The following is a 7,028-nucleotide window of genomic DNA, read 5'->3' on the forward strand; positions in this document are numbered from 1 at the left end:
CTTATCGTCTCACCTCACGAAATAAGGAGATATACATCGAAAATACTAATTAAAATCACCTTGCTTATATAACAGATGTCTAATGAAAAACAAACTACTTCATTTCAAGTCTATACTTGAAAAGGAAAAGAAATAAAAATTCTGAATAACACCAACCTTTTCGAATGACACCACAATCTGAGAATAGTTCTCAAGATGGAGGAAAAGTTGTATATCTTAGATGGCCCAGTCCCGACCGAGCCTGAAAGTAATTCTACTACTGCTCGCAAGGCACTGGAGAAACATAACGAGGATTCCGTTGAGGTAGCCTGCCTTATGAAAGCCACCATGTCTCCTGATCTTCAGAAGAACATGGAAGATATGGATGCTTATGACATGATCCAGCAACTGAAAGGTATGTTCCAGAAAACAAGCCCGACAGGAGCAATATGACACCATGAAACAACTCATAAGCTGTAAAATGCTGGAAGGATCATTTATCAGTACTCATGTGCTAAAGATGAAAGGATACATTGACCAGATGAACAAACTTGGTTATTCCACAAAACCAACCAAGTTCTAATGGTCAAGTCTGGTGGTGTTAAGAAGCCCAATAACAAGAAAAGGAAACAAAAAGAGTAAAGGCAAGAGAAAAGTTGTTGTTGCTGCCAGAAATGCCATCAACAACAAGCATGTTGCAAAACCACACCCTCCTAGGAACGTCAGTGCTTTGAATGCAACCAAATGGGCACTGGAAGGGAAACTGCCCACAGTATCTAGCCAAGCTGAGGATGAACAAGGCCAATAACATTGGCACTTCTTCTATTCTCATTTATGTTATCGAACTTTTCACTGTTTCTAGCAACACATGGGTATTTGATACCGGATGTGGTCTCCACATCATTAATGTCTTGCAGAAGCCTAAAAATGGAGGAAACTGAAACAAGGCCACCTGGAACTCATAGTTGGTAATGGAAAGAGAGTTCCAGTTCTGGCAACTGGAACATTTTGTTTTCCCTGGCCTTGTAGTTACTTTAAATAACTGTTTATATGCACCTGGTTTGACCAGAAATGTTATTTCAGTTTCTTCATTGTTTGAACAAGCATTCAAGTACGTTTTAATGGTTTTTCTATTTTAGCCTACTTGAATGATGTCTTTTATTTTGAAGCTAAACCTCGAAATGCTATTTATGAGATTGATTTTCAAACAAGTAGTAACATATATCATCTTTCTAAGCGTAACAATGCTGGCATAAATAAAACATATTTATGGCATTGCAGACTTAGCCACATAAGTAAGGCACGCATAAAATGGCTCCAGTCCAAGGGGATTCTTGAATCCACTAGACAGGACTCCTTTGATAATTGCGAATCTTGCTTAGCTGGCAAACTCACAAAGCACCCCTTCACCGATGTTGGTGAACGGATCAATGGTTTTCTAGAACTCATTCACATGATGTATATGGCCCTTTCAGAACCATGACTAGAAACCATGACTAAAAACCAGCTTAATAGAAAGATAAAAGTACTTCGATCAGATCAAGGTGGTGAATATCTCAGCTTTAAATTTCTCAATCATCTAAAAGAGTGTGGAATAGTTTCACAACCCTCCCCACCTAGCACACCCCAACTTAATGGCGTGAGTGAAAGGTGAAAACGAACTCTACTTGATATGGTTCGATCGATGATGTATAGAACTAACTTGCCTCACTCTTTTTGGATCATGCTCTTATAACCGCTACCCGCATTGTCAATTTGACTCTGACTAAAAGGTAAACAAAACCGCCATATGAGATATGGCATGGGCGTAAACTCGATTTGGAATACCTTAGAGTATGGGGATATGATGCATACATCATAAATGATTCTGATGATAAGCTCGATCCTCGAGGCGAAAAGGTTGTTTTCGTCGGATACTATAAAAGAAGCGGATATTTATTCTACAATCCTGATGCAAATGTGATTTCCATCAAATGGAAGGGACACTTTCTCGAGAAAGAACTTCTTAATCAAGAAACTGGAAATAATGTGGTTGATCTTGAAGAAATTCAAGAACCACAAACAACCGCTAATGTAGTCGGACTGTCTGATCAACAAGTAGTTGTTGCCAATGAATCAGACATAAAACACAAGCGTTTGCAAAAGTAGTGGAATTCGCAAGAATCTGATAGATGTTTATGGCGTCTAAAAGGTCCCGAAGTCTTATTAGTAGCTGAGTCTAATGACAAACCTGCTAACTACAAATCTGCAATCTTAGATTCAGAATCTGAGAAATGGCAAGAAGCCATGAACGTCGAGATGCAATCTATGCATGACAATCAAGTATGAGACTTGGTTGAGCCACCCCCCGAATCTCGGGCAGTAGGGAGAAAATGGATTTTCAAGAGAAAAACCGATATGCATGGAAATGTACACACCTATAAAGTATGGTTAGTTGCGAAGGGTTTCATTCGAACTCCAAGTATTGACTATAATGAGACCTTCTCGCCCGTTGTTATGATTAAATCAATCAGGATATTGTCTGCCATAGTTGCGTAGTATGATTACGAAATATGGCAAATGGATGTCAAAACCGCCTTTCTTAATAGACATCTCTCTGAAGATGTCTATATGGTTCGGCCTAAAGGTTTTGTCGATCCTAAATATCCAACTAAGGTGTGCAAACCCAATAAGTCCATTTATGGACTCAGGCAAGCGTCTCGTAGCTGCAATCTTCATTTTGACCAGAAGATCAAAGAGTTTGGTTTTGCCAAGAATGAAGATGGGCTTATGTTTACAGAAAGGTTAGTGGGAGCACCATATCATTCCTCATCCTGTATGTGGAGGATATACTGATCATTGGAAATAACATCCCTATGCTTAACGAAGTTAAACACTTTTTGGGATCTTGCTTCGCAATGAAAGATCTTGGAGAAGCTGATTACATTCTGGGAATGAAGATCTATAGGGATAGATCTAAGCGGCTTCTAGGGCTAAGTCAAAGAACGTACATAGACAAAATGTCGACACGCTTCAAGATGGGAAACTCCAAGAAAGGAGATGTTCCTATGACTAAAGGAACCGTGTTGAACAAATCGCAATCTCCTTCAATGGACATTGAAATTAAGCAAATGGAAGTAGTTCCATATGCTTCAGCGATTGGTTCAATCATGTATGCTATGTACTAGACTTAACGCCTCATATGCTTTAAGCATAACCAATCGTTTTCAGCATAGTCCTGGCATTGCCCATTGGACTGCAGTAAAGAACATTCTGAGGTACTTGAGAAGAACCAAAGACATGTTCTTGGCATTTGGAGGAGTGGAAGAAGAGCTCGCTGTAAGGTGTTACACTGATGCTAGCTTCCAAAGTGATCAAGATGATTCTCGCTCACAATTAGGATTCGTATTCACTCTCAATGGAGGAGCTGTCTATTGGAAAAGCTCCAAACAGAGTATAGTGGCGGATTCAGCCACCGGGCCTCGATGTGGTTTCAAGTATTCAGAAACCGATCTAGGTATTCTGTGATAACACAGGATCATTGCTCAAACCAAGGAGCTCGGATCACAGGGTTAAGCACATTCTAAGAAAGTTCCACTATATACGGGAAATACTGGAATGGGGAGACATCTTAACAAGCAAAATAGACACAGATCAAAACCTAACAGACCCGGTCACTAAATCGATGACCCAGGACAAGCTATCGGTCTTAGATTGGATAACCATTTGTTTTGATTTAGTATTTGGATGTACGAACATTCAAACAGTTGTACCTTTTGAATCCACCTTTGATTTACTGGCTAAATGCAAAGTTGGAATCTTACAACTGTGTTCGATTTTTGTACGTTTAATCCATGAATCTTGTATTCTAAATTATCCGTAGTCAGTCAGACTCGTGGGAACGACTCTGAATTAAGACTATTCTGATTTTTGGGCTCAAGTGGTTGACTTCCAAAATCACAAGCCTCATTGTGAATGACGCTGGATGTAACTCGCATCAAATCATCTTCATGGATCTTAGTCATAAGATGTTATGATTTTTGTATACTCATTTAGTATCCTCTGACCTGAGATACATACTAGAACTTTCGTTTACTGAAGACTATTCTTTGATCAGTGTCAAACGTTGTCGCGTAACTGCCAGTCATAAAGGCATTGGTTGGGAGTGGTTCTGAAGTTTAGTGGGAGTTGTATGTAGTCAAGATGGGATTTTGTACTCTCACATTATATGTAACAGTTAGACATCTGGGCGCCCTCGTTGATTCAAACTGGTGAAGTGTAAGGCCTTACCCAAACTTACTGTGTGTTTGATTGGACCACTTTAATTCTATGAACGAGAACGATAATGATTGAACGCCATGTGAGATTGAATCTGATCCATGTCTCATTGTTCAACTTGATGTCTTTTACAGAAAGGATAGATGACGAGAATTGCCATAAGTCTACTGTCTTCATGTAGCAAGTCGTTGCTAAAGAGAAGATACATTGGTTAATGACTTTAAAGTGTCATGACCTGTTGGGGGGCAACGATGTGTAGCTAGAACACCGCTGGTTGTCTGCGTTGAGATCTTATCAGAGACCGTCCAAGTGGGAGCTGTTAGATATTATGTCCGGTTCGATAAGTCAACCCTGCCGACCGGGTCTTGACCCATAAGAGTTACACCGTGGGCAACGAACTAAAATCCACTTAACTAATTTAATTGGTAATCACGAACGGTACGCGGGTATTAAACTGAGAGGCGGGTACATGGACCGGGTGAGACAAGAGCACTCTTCTACGCCACTTGTCGTGCATGCACTCTTGCATCGCCACTTGTCGCGCACCTACATCTCGGCCAATGGCATTACATGCACTATGCATGTCCGCCACTTGGCAAACATGCATAGATCTTCATTCTCTATTTAAGGATGGTTGGTCTTGCATTTTAGAGGTTGGATGAACATAATAAGAAGGCTCTCATAACACCACAACCACAACCGGCCAAGACCGCCGCCGGCCAAAACCGCCGGCCGCCATCGCCGCAAGACCGCTGGCCACCTCCGCCCTGCCGCCGTCGATTGCCGTAGCTGCCGCCGCTGTTTGCCGCGGTTGGCCGCCGCCACCTCCTTCGTCGCGTTTCGTTGGTTCGTTTACTAGCACTTGTTCGTTGAACCTCGGTGTCTCGACCGGTTAGTCATTAACCGAGGTATATCTTTCTCATCGGTAGTTATATATTTCACTGTGCTCGTATTTGCATGTAACCGGATCCTGTCGGGTTTCGCTTTGTTGATCATTTGTTTATATTTCCGCTGCGTTTTATTAATTAACTTGCTTAATTAATTAACTATTATTTATTGAATCGGGGTTTTGATAAATAAAATTATGACCGATCACCACAGAGACCCAACAAGATTATCTTGTAAAAAGTTATGTTTGCTAAGGGGAGGGGGGTGGTCACTAGTGATAGAATTCTATCACTCACAAGCACCAATCAAGTTCCCCCATGTCATCAACCATTTTTCCATCACTCACAACCTTTTTTAGTGGGGGTGGTCATCACTCACCACCACACCCAACAATTTCCCCCAACCAACAATTACACTCACAAAAAAAAAAAAAAAAAAACCATCACGCGTGAAGAAAATAACGAAAATGGATTTCGTGGAAAATATAACGCGCTATACTATTAGGTGGGGGGGGGGGGAAGGTTCATTTGAGAACAAATTTAATGTGAGAAGAAAAAGAAGAAAGGGCATATTAGTAAAATGCTATTTCATTTATAACTCATGTCATTAATTTTTCTCTCTTTATTTAATTAATCAACTAATCATTAATTATCCTACATATAATCTACAAAACCTACACATATCAAAATTTTCCTTCATACACCTTACACATTATAGAATTTTATCCTACACAGTCGAAATTTATCCTACACACCTCGAAATATATCCTACACAACTCGTAATTTATCCTACACAACTAGTAATTTATTCTACACTTTAAATTAAGTTGTTTTTTAATTTGAAAAAAGTATATATTTTGAAAAGGAGTTACAAATTTAATTTACTAGTTATTAAAGGGTAAGAATACAAATTAATGATTTATGTAAGTTTACCAATATACCCTTATATTAAAATTAACTACAAATATTAAATGAAGTAAAATGAAGCATTCTTATTGGTTGAAACTTCTTCTTTTTTATTTTTACAAAAAATTTCTTCTCATTTGAACTCTCCACTAGGTGGTGGTGGCTATATGGAAGTTCATGTGACAACCCAAGCATTCAAGGTCAGTGTCTCGTAATTACGTGATTCCGTTTCTTATCATTTCTCCTTCCATAATTCTTGTGACGATAAAAATTAGTAACACATGTGATTGTAATAAAGATGTTAAATGTATAGCGTGTCTGAGTATATGTACTTGTGCTTGTCTGATTAACAAACCCTAGACATAAGAGATCGGACCCGGCCCAAGCATGGCATGTAGCATCAACTAGTAACTGGCCCAAATATTGTTTCACTTTATGGTTGGTCCCGACCCAAGTTGTTTTGATTTGCAAGATCAACCGGCCCAGCTACTGTTTTAGTTAACACGTAAGGTTGGCCCAAATTATTAATTGCTTAGCTAATATAGGTGGCCCAATTCTTTATCCATTTAACCCCATGTATACGTGAACAAATAGGATCACAAAATAAACAAACCCTATTTTCCTTTCCCCCTAAGTGTTCGACGGCAGCAAATATCATTCGCGCATCATTCCTTCTGGCCGAACCCCTCTTGGTTAGCAGGTGCATATTTGTATTATTTCTTATTGATTGTCCTGAACTCGATTAACTGATTGGTGTGCGTGTGTGTGTGCAATATTCATGTAAGTGTTCATGCATACATTGATTGAAATAATATAAGATAATGATGTAGGCTTGCATGATATGGAATGGCTAGTAACTGATGTCAATACATGTGTGTAAATGGTGGTCCAATAGAAACAAAATACATAATGCATATCATGTGTGTGTAGCCGATAGTTGTAAATGGGATAGTTTTGTTCTGGGATTAATTTGATTGGTGCATGTGAGCCGCACATGAT

This window comes from Helianthus annuus, chromosome 5, assembly GCF_002127325.2.
Source record: "Helianthus annuus cultivar XRQ/B chromosome 5, HanXRQr2.0-SUNRISE, whole genome shotgun sequence".
NCBI classification, from domain to species: domain Eukaryota; kingdom Viridiplantae; phylum Streptophyta; class Magnoliopsida; order Asterales; family Asteraceae; genus Helianthus; species Helianthus annuus.